Source organism: Pleurodeles waltl, chromosome 1_2 (assembly GCF_031143425.1).
Source record: "Pleurodeles waltl isolate 20211129_DDA chromosome 1_2, aPleWal1.hap1.20221129, whole genome shotgun sequence".
In the NCBI taxonomy this organism is placed as follows: domain Eukaryota; kingdom Metazoa; phylum Chordata; class Amphibia; order Caudata; family Salamandridae; genus Pleurodeles; species Pleurodeles waltl.
The window spans coordinates 1,074,152,792-1,074,166,379 of NC_090437.1; positions in this window are offsets into that span (position 1 = coordinate 1,074,152,792).

A 13,588-nucleotide genomic window follows, 5' to 3' on the forward strand; every position below is an offset into this window, starting at 1 on the left:
TGAGCAATGACTGATCGCAGAAGTTGTCTTGGTGGTGGTCTCTGCACCCATTGCACAATAAATATGGGGTCAAATTGCCTTTGGGATTGGGGTTGCCAGTAGCTCCTACACAAAGGGGCATATTTATACTCTGTTTGTGCCAAATTTGCGTAAAGAATTTTGGCGCATATTCGGCGAAACCTAACACTATTTTATACAATGACGCCCGACCCCGTGAACGTCAAAATTCAGCAGTGTGTGTCATTTTCTGGATATGTGAAACCGCCTTGCGTTGATGACATGCAAGATAGACGTTCCCGTTCAAAAAATGACTTTAACCCCTTCGCTGCCAGGCCTTTTCCCCCTCCTGTGCCAGGCCTTTTTTTGCCTATTTGGGGCAGTTCGCGCTTAGGCCCTCATAACTTTTTGTCCACATAAGCTAACCAAGCCAAATTTGCGTCCTTTTTTTCCAACATCCTAGGGATTCTAGAGGTACCCAGACTTTGTGGGTTCCCTTGAAGGAGGCCAAGAAATTGGCCAAAATACAGTGAAAATTTCGTTTTTTTTTTAAAAAAATGGAAAAAGTGACTGCAGAAGAAGGCTTGTGGATTTCCCCCTGAAAATGGCATCAACAAAGGGTTTGTAGTGCTAAACTCAGCAGCTTCCTAGCTTTCAGGAACAGGCAGACTTGAATCAGAAAACCCAATTTTTCAACACAATTGTGGCATTTTACTGGGGCATACCCCATTTTTGCAATTTTTTGTGCTTTCAGCCTCCTTCCAGTCAGTGACAGGAATGGGCATGAAACCAATGCTGGATCCCAGAAACCTAACCATTTATGAAAAGTAGACAAAATTCTGAATTCAGCAAGGGGTCATTTGTGTAGATCCTACAATGGTTTCCTACAGAAAATAACAGCTGAAAAAGAAAAATATTGAAATTGAGGTGAAAAAAACATCAATTTTTCTCAACGTTTTACTCTGTAACTTTTCCCTGCAATGTCAGATTATGGAAAGCAATATACCGTTACGTCTGCTGGACTCCTCTGGTTGTGGGGATATATAGGGCTTGTAGGTTCATCAAGAACCCGAGGAACCCAGAGCCAATAAATGAGCTGCACCCTGCAGTGCGTTTTCATTCTATACCGGGTATACAGCAATTCATTTGCTGAAATATAAAGAGTAAAAAATTGCTATCAAGAAAACCTTTGCATTTCCAAAAAGGGCACAAGATAAGGTGCTGAGGAGCAGTGGTTATTTGCACATCTCTGAATTCCGGGGTGACCATACAAGCATGTGAATTATAGGGAATTTCTCAAATAGATGTCTTTTTTACACACTCTCCTATATTTGGAAGGAAAAAATTTAGAGAAAGACAAGGGGCAATAGCACTTGTTTTGCTAATCTATGTTCCCCTAAGTCTCCCGATAAAAATGATACCTCACTTGCGTGGGTAGGCCTAGCGCCGGCGACAGGAAACACCCCAAAGCGCAACGTGGACACATCCTAAATTTGGGAAAAAAACAGAGGTGTTTTTTGCGAAGTGCCTACCTGTAGATTTTGGCCTCTAGATCAGCCGGCACCTAGGGAAACCTACCAAACCTGTGCATTTCTGAAAACTAGAGACCTAGGGGAATCCAAGGAGGGGTGATTTGCGGGGCTCGGACCAGGTTCTGTTACCCAGAATCCTTTACAAACCTCCAAATTTGGCTGAAAAAACACATGCTCCTCACATTTTTGTGGCAGAAAGTTCTGGAATCTGAGAGGAGCTACAAATTTCCTTCCACCCAGCGTTCCCCCAAGTCTCCCGATAAAAATGATACCTCACTTGCGTGGGTAGGCCTAGCGCCGGCGACAGGAAACACCCCAAAGCGCAACGTGGACACATCCTAAATTTGGGAAAAAAACAGAGGTGTTTTTTGCGAAGTGCCTACCTGTAGATTTTGGCCTCTAGATCAGCCGGCACCTAGGGAAACCTACCAAACCTGTGCATTTCTGAAAACTAGAGACCTAGGGGAATCCAAGGAGGGGTGACTTGCGGGGCTCGGACCAGGTTCTGTTACCCAGAATCCTTTGCAAACCTCCAAATTTGGCTAAAAAAACTCATGCTCCTCACATTTTTGTGGCAGAAAGTTCTGGAATCTGAGAGGAGCTACAAATTTCCTTCCACCCAGCGTTCCCCCAAGTCTCCCGATAAAAATGATACCTCACTTGCGTGGGTAGGCCTAGCGCCGGCGACAGGAAACACCCCAAAGCGCAACGTGGACACATCCTAAATTTTGGAAAAAAACAGAGGTGTTTTTTGCGAAGTGCCTACCTGTAGATTTTGGCCTCTAGCTCAGCCGGCACCTAGGGAAACCTACCAAACCTGTGCATTTCTGAAAACTAGAGACCTAGGGGAATCCAAGGAGGGGTGACTTGCGGGGCTCGGACCAGGTTCTGTTATCCAGAATCCTTTGCAAACCTCAAAATTTGGCTAAAAAAACACATGTCCCTCACATTTCTGTGGCAGAAAGTTCTGGAATCTGAGAGGAGCTACAAATTTCCTTCCACCCAGCGTTCCCCCAAGTCTCCCGATAAAAATGATACCTCACATGCGTGGGTAGGCCTAGCGCCGGCGACAGGAAACACCCCAAAGTGCAACGTGGACACATCCTAAATTTTGGGAGAAAACAGAGGTGTTTTTTGCGAAGTGCCTACCTGTAGATTTTGGCCTCTAGCTCAGCCGGCACCTAGGGAAACCTACCAAACCTGTGCATTTCTGAAAACTAGAGACCTAGGGGAATCCAAGGAGGGGTGACTTGCGGGGATCGGACCAGGTTCTGTTACCCAGAATCCTTTGCAAACCTCAAAATGTGGCTAAAAAAACACATGTTCCTCACATTTTTGTGGCAGAAAGTTCTGGAATCTGAGAGGAGCTACAAATTTCCTTCCACCCAGCGTTCCCCCAAGTCTTCCGATAAAAATGATACCTCACTTGCGTGGGTACGCCTAGCGCCGGCGACAGGAAACACCCCAAAGCGCAACATGGACACATCCTAAATTTTGGAAAAAAACGCAGGTGTTTTTTGCGAAGTTCCTACCTGTAGATTTTGGCCTCTAGCTCAGCCGGCACCTAGGGAAACCTACCAAACCTGCGCATTTCTGAAAACTAGAGACCTAGGGGAATCCAAGGAGGGGTGACTTGTGGGGCTCGGACCAGGTTCTCTTACCCAGAATCCTTTGCAAACCTCAAAATTTGGCTAAAAAAACACATGTCCCTCACATTTCTGTGGCAGAAAGTTCTGGAATCTGAGAGGAGCTACAAATTTCCTTCCACCCAGCGTTGCCCCAAGTATCCCGATAAAAATGATACCTCACTTGCGTGGGTAGGCCTAGCGCCGGCGACAGGAAACACCCCAAAGCGCAACGTGGACACATCCTAAATTTTGGGAAAAATCAGAGGTGTTTTTTGCGAAGTGCCTACCTGTAGATTTTGGCCTCTAGCTCAGCCGGCACCTAGGGAAACCTACCAAACCTGTGCATTTCTGAAAACTAGAGACCTAGGGGAATCCAAGGAGGGGTGACTTGCGGGGCTCGGACCGGGTTCTGTTACCCAGAATCCTTTGCAAACCTCAAAATTTGGCTAAAAAAACACATGTCCCTCACATTTTTGTGGCAGAAAGTTCTGGAATCTGAGAGGAGCTACAAATTTCCTTCCACCCAGCGTTCCCCCAAGTCTCCCGATAAAAATGATACCTCACTTGCGTGGGTAGGCCTAGCGCCGGCGACAGGAAACACCCCAAAGCGCAACGTGGACACATCCTAAATTTTGGAAAAAAACAGAGGTGTTTTTTGCGAAGTGCATACCTGTAGATTTTGGCCTCTAGCTCAGCCGGCACCTAGGGAAACCTACCAAACCTGTGCATTTCTGAAAACTAGAGACCTAGGGGAATCCAAGGAGGGGTGACTTGCGGGGCTCGGACCAGGTTCTGTTACCCAGAATCCTTTGCAAACCTCAAAATTTGGCTAAAAAAACACATGCTCCTCACATTTTTGTGGCGGAAAGTTCTGGAATCTGAGAGGAGCTACAAATTTCCTTCCACCCAGCGTTCCCCCAAGTCTCCCGATAAAAATGATACCTCACTTGCGTGGGTAGGCCTAGCGCCGGCGACAGGACACACCCCAAAGCGCAACGTGGACACATCCTAAATTTTGGGAAAAAACGGAGGTGTTTTTTGCGAAGTGCCTACCTGTAGATTTTGGCCTCTAGCTCAGCCGGCACCTAGGGAAACCTACAAAATCTGTGCATTTCTGAAAACTAGAGACCTAGGGGAATCCAAGGAGGGGTGACTTGCGGGGCTCGGACCAGGTTCTGTTACCCAGAATCCTTTGCAAACCTCAAAATTTGGCTAAAAAAACACATGTTCCTCACATTTCTGTGGCAGAAAGTTCTGGAATCTGAGAGGAGCTACAAATTTCCTTCCACCCAGCGTTCCCCCACGTCTCCCGATAAAAATGATACCTCACTTGCGTGGGTAGGCCTAGCGCCGGCGACAGGAAACACCCCAAAGCGCAACGTGGACACATCTTAAATTTTGGAAAAAAACAGAGGTGTTTTTTGCGAAGTGCCTACCTGTAGATTTTGGCCTCTAGCTCAGCCGGCACCTAGGGAAAGCTACCAAACCTGTGCATTTCTGAAAACTAGAGACCTAGTGGAATCCAAGGAGGGGTGACTTGCGGGGCTCGGATCAGGTTCTGTTACCCAGAATCCTTTGCAAACCTCAAAATTTGGCTAAAAAAACACATGTTCCTCACATTTCTGTGGCAGAAAGTTCTGGAATCTGAGAGGAGCTACAAATTTCCTTCCACCCAGCGTTCCCCCAAGTCTCCCGATAAAAATGATACCTCACTTGCGTGGGTAGGCCTAGCGCCGGCGACAGGAAACACCCCAAAGCGCAACGTGGACACATCCTAAATTTTGGGAAAAAACGGAGGTGTTTTTTGCGAAGTGCCTACCTGTAGATTTTGGCCTCTAGCTCAGCCGGCACCTAGGGAAACCTACCAAACCTGTGCATTTCTGAAAACTAGAGACCTAGGGGAATCCAAGGAGAGGTGACTTGCGGGGCTCGGACCAGGTTCTGTTATCCAGAATCCTTTGCAAACCTCAAAATTTGGCTAAAAAAACACATGTCCCTCACATTTCTGTGGCAGAAAGTTCTGGAATCTGAGAGGAGCTACAAATTTCCTTCCACCCAGCGTTCCCCCAAGTATCCTGATAAAAATGATACCTCACTTGCGTGGGTAGGCCTAGCGCCGGCGACAGGAAACACCCCAAAGCGCAACGTGGACACATCCTAAATTTTGGAAAAAAACAGAGGTGTTTTTTGCGAAGTGCCTACCTGTAGATTTTGGCCTCTAGCTCAGCCGGCACCTAGGGAAACCTACCAAACCTGTGCATTTCTGAAAACTAGAGACCTAGGGGAATCCAAGGAGGGGTGACTTGCGGGGCTCGGACCAGGTTCTGTTACCCAGAATCCTTTGCAAACCTCAAAATGTGGCTAAAAAAACACATGTTCCTCACATTTTTGTGGCAGAAAGTTCTGGAATCTGGGAGGAGCTACAAATTTCCTTCCACCCAGCGTTCCCCCAAGTCTCCCAATAAAAATGATACCTCACTTGCGTGGGTAGGCCTAGCGCCGGAGACAGGAAACACCCCAAAGCGCAACATGGACACATCCTAAATTTTGGAAAAAAACGGAGGTGTTTTTTGCGAAGTTCCTACCTGTAGATTTTGGCCTCTAGCTCAGCCGGCACCTAGGGAAACCTACCAAACCTGTGCATTTCTGAAAACTAGAGACCTAGGGGAATCCAAGGAGGGGTGACTTGTGGGGCTCGGACCAGGTTCTGTTACCCAGAATCCTTTGCAAACCTCAAAATTTGGCTAAAAAAACACATGTCCCTCACATTTCTGTGGCAGAAAGTTCTGGAATCTGAGAGGAGCTACAAATTTCCTTCCACCCAGCGTTCCCCCAAGTATCCCGATAAAAATGATACCTCACTTGCGTGGGTAGGCCTAGCGCCGGCGACAGGAAACACCCCAAAGCGCAACGTGGACACATCCTAAATTTTGGGAAAAAACAGAGGTGTTTTTTGCGAAGTGCCTACCTGTAGATTTTGGCCTTTAGCTCAGCCGGCACCTAGGGAAACCTACCAGACCTGTGCATTTCTGAAAACTAGAGACGTAGGGGAATCCAAGGAGGGGTGACTTGCGGGGCTCGGACCAGGTTCTGTTACCCAGAATCCTTTGCAAACCTCAAAATTTGGCTAAAAAAACACATGTTCCTCACATTTCTGTGGCAGAAAGTTCTGGAATCTGAGAGGAGCTACAAATCTCCTTCCACCCAGCGTTCCCCCAAGTCTCCCGATAAAAATGATACCTCACTTGCGTGGGTAGGCCTAGCACCGGCGACAGGAAACACCCCAAAGCGCAACGTGGACACATCCTAAATTTTGGAAAAAAACGGAGGTGTTTTTTGCGAAGTGCCTACCTGTAGATTTTGGCCTCTAGCTCAGCCGGCACCTAGGGAAACCTACCAAACCTGTGCATTTCTGAAAACTAGAGACCTAGGGGAATCCAAGGAGGGGTGACTTGCGGGGCTCGGACCAGGTTCTGTTACCCAGAATCCTTTGCAAACCTCAAAATTTGGCAAAAAAAACACATGTCCCTCACATTTCTGTGGCAGAAAGTTATGGAATCTGAGAGGAGCTACAAATCTCCTTCCACCCAGCGTTCCCCCAAGTCTCCCGATAAAAATGATACCTCAATTGCGTGGGTAGGCCTAGTGCCTGCGACAGGAAACACCCCAAAGCGCAACGTGGACACATCCAAACTTTTGGGAGAAAACAGTGCCTACCTGTGGATTTTGGCCTGTAGCTCACCCGGCACCTAGGGAAACCTACCAAACCTGTGCATTTCTGAAAACTAGAGACCTAGGGGAATCCAAGGAGGGGTGACTTGCGGGGCTCGGACCAGGTTCTGTTACCCAGAATCCTTTGCAAACCTCAAAATTTGGCTAAAAAAACACATGTCCCTCATATTTCTGTGGCAGAAAGTTCTGGAATCTGAGAGGAGCTACAAATCTCCTTCCACCCAGCGTTCCCCCAAGTCTCCCGATAAAAATGATACCTCACTTGCGTGGGTAGGCCTAGTGCCTGCGACAGGAAACACCCCAAAGCGCAACGTGGACACTTCCAAAATTTTGGGAGAAAACAGTGCCTACCTGTGGATTTTTGCCTGTAGCTCACCCGGCACCTAGGGAAACCTACCAAACCTGTGCATTTCTGAAAACTAGAGACCTAGGGGAATCCAAGGAGGGGTGACTTGCGGGGCTCGGACCAGGTTCTGTTACCCAGAATCCTTTGCAAACCTCAAAATTTGGCTAAAAAAACACATGTCCCTCACATTTCTGTGGCAGAAAGTTCTGGAATCTGAGAGGAGCTACAAATCTCCTTCCACCCAGCGTTCCCCCAAGTCTCCTGATAAAAATGATACCTCACTTGCGTGGGTAGGCCTAGCGCCTGCGACAGGAAACACCCCAAAGCGCAACGTGGACACATCCAAAATTTTGGGAGAAAACAGTGCCTACCTGTGGATTTTGGCCTGTAGCTCACCCGGCACCTAGGGAAACCTACCAAACCTGTGCATTTCTGAAAACTAGAGACCTAGGGGAATCCAAGGAGGGGTGACTTGCGGGGCTCGGACCAGGTTCTGTTACCCAGAATCCTTTGCAAACCTCAAAATTTGGCTAAAAAAACACATGTCCCTCACATTTCTGTGGCAGAAAGTTCTGGAATCTGAGAGGAGCTACAAATCTCCTTCCACCCAGCGTTCCCCCAAGTCTCCTGATAAAAATGATACCTCACTTGCGTGGGTAGGCCTAGCGCCTGCGGCAGGAAACACCCCAAAGCGCAACGTGGACACATCCAAAATTTTGGGAGAAAACAGTGCCTACCTGTGGATTTTTGCCTGTAGCTCACCCGGCACCTAGGGAAACCTCCCAAACCTGTGCATTTCTGAAAACTAGAGACCTAGGGGAATCCAAGATGGGGTGACTTGCGGGGCTCGGACCAGGTTCTGTTACCCAGAATCCTTTTCAAACCTCAAAATGTGGCTAAAAAAACACATGTTCCTCACATTTCTGTGGCAGAAAGTTCTGGAATCTGAGAGGAGCCACAAATTTCCTTCCACCCAGCGTTCCCCCAAGTCTCTCGATAAAAATGATACCTCACTTGCGTGGGTAGGCCTAGCGCCTGCGACAGGAAACACCCCAAAGCGCAACGTGGACACTTCCAAAATTTTGGGAGAAAACAGTGCCTACCTGTGGATTTTGGCCTGTAGCTCACCCGGCACCTAGGGAAACCTCCCAAACCTGTGCATTTCTGAAAACTAGAGACCTAGGGGAATCCAAGATGGGGTGACTTGCGGGGCTCGGACCAGGTTCTGTTACCCAGAATCCTTTTCAAACCTCAAAATGTGGCTAAAAAAACACATGTTCCTCACATTTCTGTGGCAGAAAGTTCTGGAATCTGAGAGGAGCCACAAATTTCCTTCCACCCAGCGTTCCCCCAAGTCTCTCGATAAAAATGATACCTCACTTGTGTGGGTGGGCCAGGTGCCTGCAACAGAATAAGGCCCAAAACCTGAAGGGATAGAAGGGATAGTTGGGGGAGCAACGCAAGCCACACCTCACTGGACTCCTTGGGGTGCCTATTTTTAAAAAGTTTCTGGGTTTTGTAGGTTTCCCTACATGACAGCCGCACCCTGGACCAAAAATATAGGTGGGCCCTCCCCCCCAAACACAGGCATTTTTGGAATATATCACTTTGATGTGTGCACATACGTCTGTGATGTGCCAAACACTAAAATTGTGAAAAGAAACACACTTAGGTTATGTGAAGAAGACCACTCACCCACCAACCAAGTTGGTGGCATGCTTCATCATCGGGGTCCCAACCGAGGCACCTAGCGTGTCACAGGTGTGCTGCGACGCCTGATTACAGCGGAGCAGGTTTTGTCTTTTTTTACAACACATACTGGTTGGATTTGGCACGAGGGTGAGTGATGGTTCAGTGGATCAAATTTTATTAACAAGAGATTTCACAAAACTGAAATGCACTGCTAATAACTGAAAGGCAAAAAAGTGAACCAATGACTCACAGCTCGTGAGCTGTAAAGCCGCGACAAGGCACCAACCGCTTTACAGGCCATTCACACACCTTTCATACATGACACGCACAAGACCATTCACACCGCCAGCCACTGGCCCAGCACATTACAACACTCACATCGACAGACCGCGCCACTCAAGGGCCCATCACTTACATACGCCCACATGCCTGATACAAGAATCACACCAGCTGATGGGAGTGTGGACTGCCGTTCGGCTGGCACCGCCAGCCAAGCGCCACCCCACGCACACCGCCAGCCAAGCGCCACCCCACGCACACCGCCAGCCAAGCGCCACCCCACGCACACCGCCAGCCAAACGCCACCCCACGCACACTGCCAGCCAAGCGCCACCCCACGCACACCGCAATCACTTTTTTTTATTTATAAACAAAGAAACTACTAATTATAAAATAAGCACAAAACTACAAACACAAAAGCTCTAACTAAATACACAACAGATGCCAACCGTGAAACATATGAAAATATAAAACAGACAGCTTACGCTCAAGGTATTTCCCAGAATTTTTTTTGGGTATGGTAACTTCTGTAACAGCCGGGAACACACAGCCCAGGCTTTGAAGGGCATTCGGGGCAGTACATCCGGCTCTCCCTCCGGATTAATCTCCGGGCACATACTCTACATTTCTTTGTGGGCATGTCTTTTTTGGGAGTGGGAGGAATGTGATCTGGAAAGTGCCGATCTTTCAATCTAGCCACATCCTCCACCACTTCTACTCTAGGAACTCTTGTCGGTTCCACCACAATAAGGCTTTCTATCACGACTCCTGAAATTTAACAAATGTCATCCTCGACTCGGGTGAACAATCCTTGTATACAATAAAGGCATTAAAAGTTGCCAAATGAAATAAATGTAGGGCCAACTTTTTATACCACACATATGACTTACGAAGAGCAGTGTAAGGTTCTAACCTCTGATCTACTCTATCAACACCACCCATGTGCCTATTGTAGTCCAAAATGCACGCAGGTTTGCGCACTTCCGCAACCTGACCCCAAACAGCCACAGGGGAAGTACTCTCATCATGGATGGTCGATAGCATGTACACATCCCTCCTGTCTGAAAATTTCAGAGCTAGCAGCTCATTATTCCGCAAGGCACTGCACTGTCCCCTCTCAAGTTTTTTACAGACAAGCTCCCTTGGATAGCCTTTCCGGTTAGAACGGATTGTGCCACAAGCAACAGTGTCCACCCTAAACAACTCCTTGAACAACTGCACTCCAGTGTAGAAATTATCTACGTACAAATGGTGACCTTTGTTAAACAGCCGTCTAGCAAGTTCCCACACAATTTTTTCGCTAACTCCAAAAGTGGCAGGACAACCAGGAGGGTCAATACTGGAATCCCTACCAGTGTAGACCCGGAAATTATACACATATCCTGTACTGCTTTCTGACAGCAGATACAATTGAATCCCATACCGTGCCCTCTTACTAGGAATGTACTGCTTAAAAACTAAACGCCCCTTGAAAAGGACCAAAGACTCGTCCACACTTATCTCTTTGCCTGGGACATAGACCTCTGAAAACCGATCCACAAAATGATCAAGGACAGGCCTAATCTTAAAAAGGCGGTCACAATCAGGGTGATCTCGTGGCAAGGCTAAAGCATTGTCTACAAAATGCAGCATACGAAGAAGAAGCAAATACCGATTACGTGTCATAGTTGCAGGAAATATAGCAGTTTCCATCAAGGGACTAGTAGACCAATAAGAAGCCAGTGACGGCTTCCTGATCAACCCCATCAAAAAAGACAAACCTAAAAACCTTTTCATCTCTTCCAGATATGTGGGAACCCAATGAGTAGCTCTAGACTGAGGCTTAAGTCTGGCAGCGTTGTCCCGCAAATATTGCTCTGCATACACATTTGTCTGCTCCACAATCTCTTCCAAAAATACATCGTCCATAAACAAGTGAAAGAAATGGACAGGCAGAAAGTTTTCCGTATTAACTCTACACCCTGGGAGACCAGTAAATGCAGGTAACTGTGGCTGCTCCATGTTTGGGGCAATCCAGGTGTTAGGTCTTCCAATGGGAAACCCTGCAGCCCCAGGCTGCTGCACTCTTGGCACATCAATGTCCTCCTCTAACACAGGCCCTTCATCTGCACTGAGAGTAGCTTCCTCATCAGAAGAACACTCTCGGACAGAAAACTCACTTCCAGAATCTCCTGCTTCCTCCTCTGCCTCAGATGCAGAGTCAGTGTCGTAATCATGGTCTGAAGACGACTCAAAGAGCATGCGAACAACCTGCTGAGCGGTCACTTTGCGGCTAGCCATGATCCTAACAACAAATGGATTGCCAACAACAACTAGCACTAAAATAAGTAATAAACAAAGTGTAGCTTTATCACAAAGAGTTATGTACTACAAAAAACTATACCACACAGTTGCCTGAAATAGCTACTCACCAACAACTACTCTGCACAGACAGCAATCACCAATGATATCCCACTAAAAAGAAAAAAGAAAAAAGCAATTTAGACATATGACAACACAAACACCACTGTGCTCAAATCTAAGGACAATGTCAAACACACAATACTGCATTTAGTACACCACCTACAAACATGTCAACAATACTCCTTTGGAGTAAATTGCGTTCACTTACCTAAAACATGCAACTATGCAAACCACAGGACAACTACTGCCAAAACCGCAAAGATCCACAGCAAAGGAAGCAAAAGCGTTGAACTAGAAGAAAAAGAAGAAATAAATAGTTATAATCACAAATACAAATACTTTGCCAGTTGACAAACACCCCACCACCAAGAACTTAGAAGTTGTCCCTGGTACCTAAGTGGATCCTGCCCCCCTCGGGGTAGATGGGCGTAAAAGAATTGGCCAATCTGACCCCAAGGGGGGCAGAAATGGGCAACACCTCTGTGCCCCCTTTCAGGGGGCGACCCTTCCCCAAGGGGGCACCCCCAGCACAACACAAAATAAAAAAATCCCTGCCGTATTGGTGGTCTCTGCCCTCCTTGGGGGCAGATGGCCCTACAAAATTACGGGCAGAGATGGGCAATACAAATTTTCCCCACCTTAGGGGGGGCGACCGTTGCCCAAGGGGTGCCCCCAAACAAACACCAAACACAATCCCTGGCACCTAGTGTGCTTCCACCTCCCCCCCCCCCGGGCCAGATCGTCCAAAAAATGGCTGGTCTGCCATCGGGGGGGGGCCGAAACAGAAAAATAAAAGCTCCCCAGGGGAGCGACCCTTGCCACAGGAGTTGCCCCCAAAATAAACAATAAAAACAAAATCCCTGGTGTCTAGTGGTTTTCGCCCCCCCCCCCCCCCGGGGGCAGATCAGCCCAAAAATCGGCTGATCTGCCCCCGGGGGGGGGGGCAAAATACAAATAAAAATTGCCCCCGGGGGAGGGTCGCCCCCAAAAACACACATAAACAAAGATGTCCCTGGTGTCTAGTGGTTTTCGCCCCCCCCTGGGGGCAGATCCGCCGAAAAATCAGCGGATCTGCCCCCAGGGGGGGCGAAATACAAATAAAAATTGCCCCCGGGGGGGGCGACCCTTGCCCAAGGGGTCGCCCCCAAAAACAAACATAAAAAAAGATATCCCTGGTGTCTAGTGGTTTTCGCCCCCCCTGGGGGCAGATCCGCCGAAAAATCTGCGGATCTGCCTCTAGGGGGGGACGAAATACAAATAAAAATTGTCCCCGGGAGGGGGGGGGCGACCTTTGCCCAAGGGGTCGCTCCCAAAAACACACAAAGAAAGATATCCCTGGTGTCTAGTGGTTTTCGCCCCCCCCTGGGGGCAGATCCGCCAAAAAAAATGGCGGATCTGCCCCCAGGGGGGGGCGAAATACAAATAAAAATTGCCCCCGGGGGGGCGACCCTTGCCCAAGGGGTCGCCCCCAAAAACAAACATAAAAAAAGATATCCCTGGTGTCTAGTGGTTTTCGCCCCCCCCTGGGGGCGAAATACAAATAAAAATTGCCCCCGGGGGGGGCGACCCTTGCCCAAGGGGTCGCCCCCAAATTTAGGCAAAAAGAAAATCCCTGGTGGCTAGTGGAGCAGGAATCTTGAGAAAACAGACACAGGGGGAAAGGAAAAACCATTTCCTTTCCCACCGTGTCTGTTTTCTCAACCCCCCCGCCCCCCAAAAACGGAGAGGACTCACCTTTGAGCTCCTGCTCCGAAGACGCGCTGGAAGCAAATGGCTTCCAGCGCGCCGGCAACACTAGATGACGTCAGCGCGCTGTGCGCGCACTGACGTCATCGGATTGCCGTGGGGGGGGCGGGGGTGGAAGGGGAAGGTCTTCCCCGTCCATCCCCACCTGGGGGGGGAAGGGGGATGCACGGGGGGGGCGCGCTAGCGCACCCCCAAGTTCCCCTGTGCCTAGGACGAGATGATCTCGTCCAAGG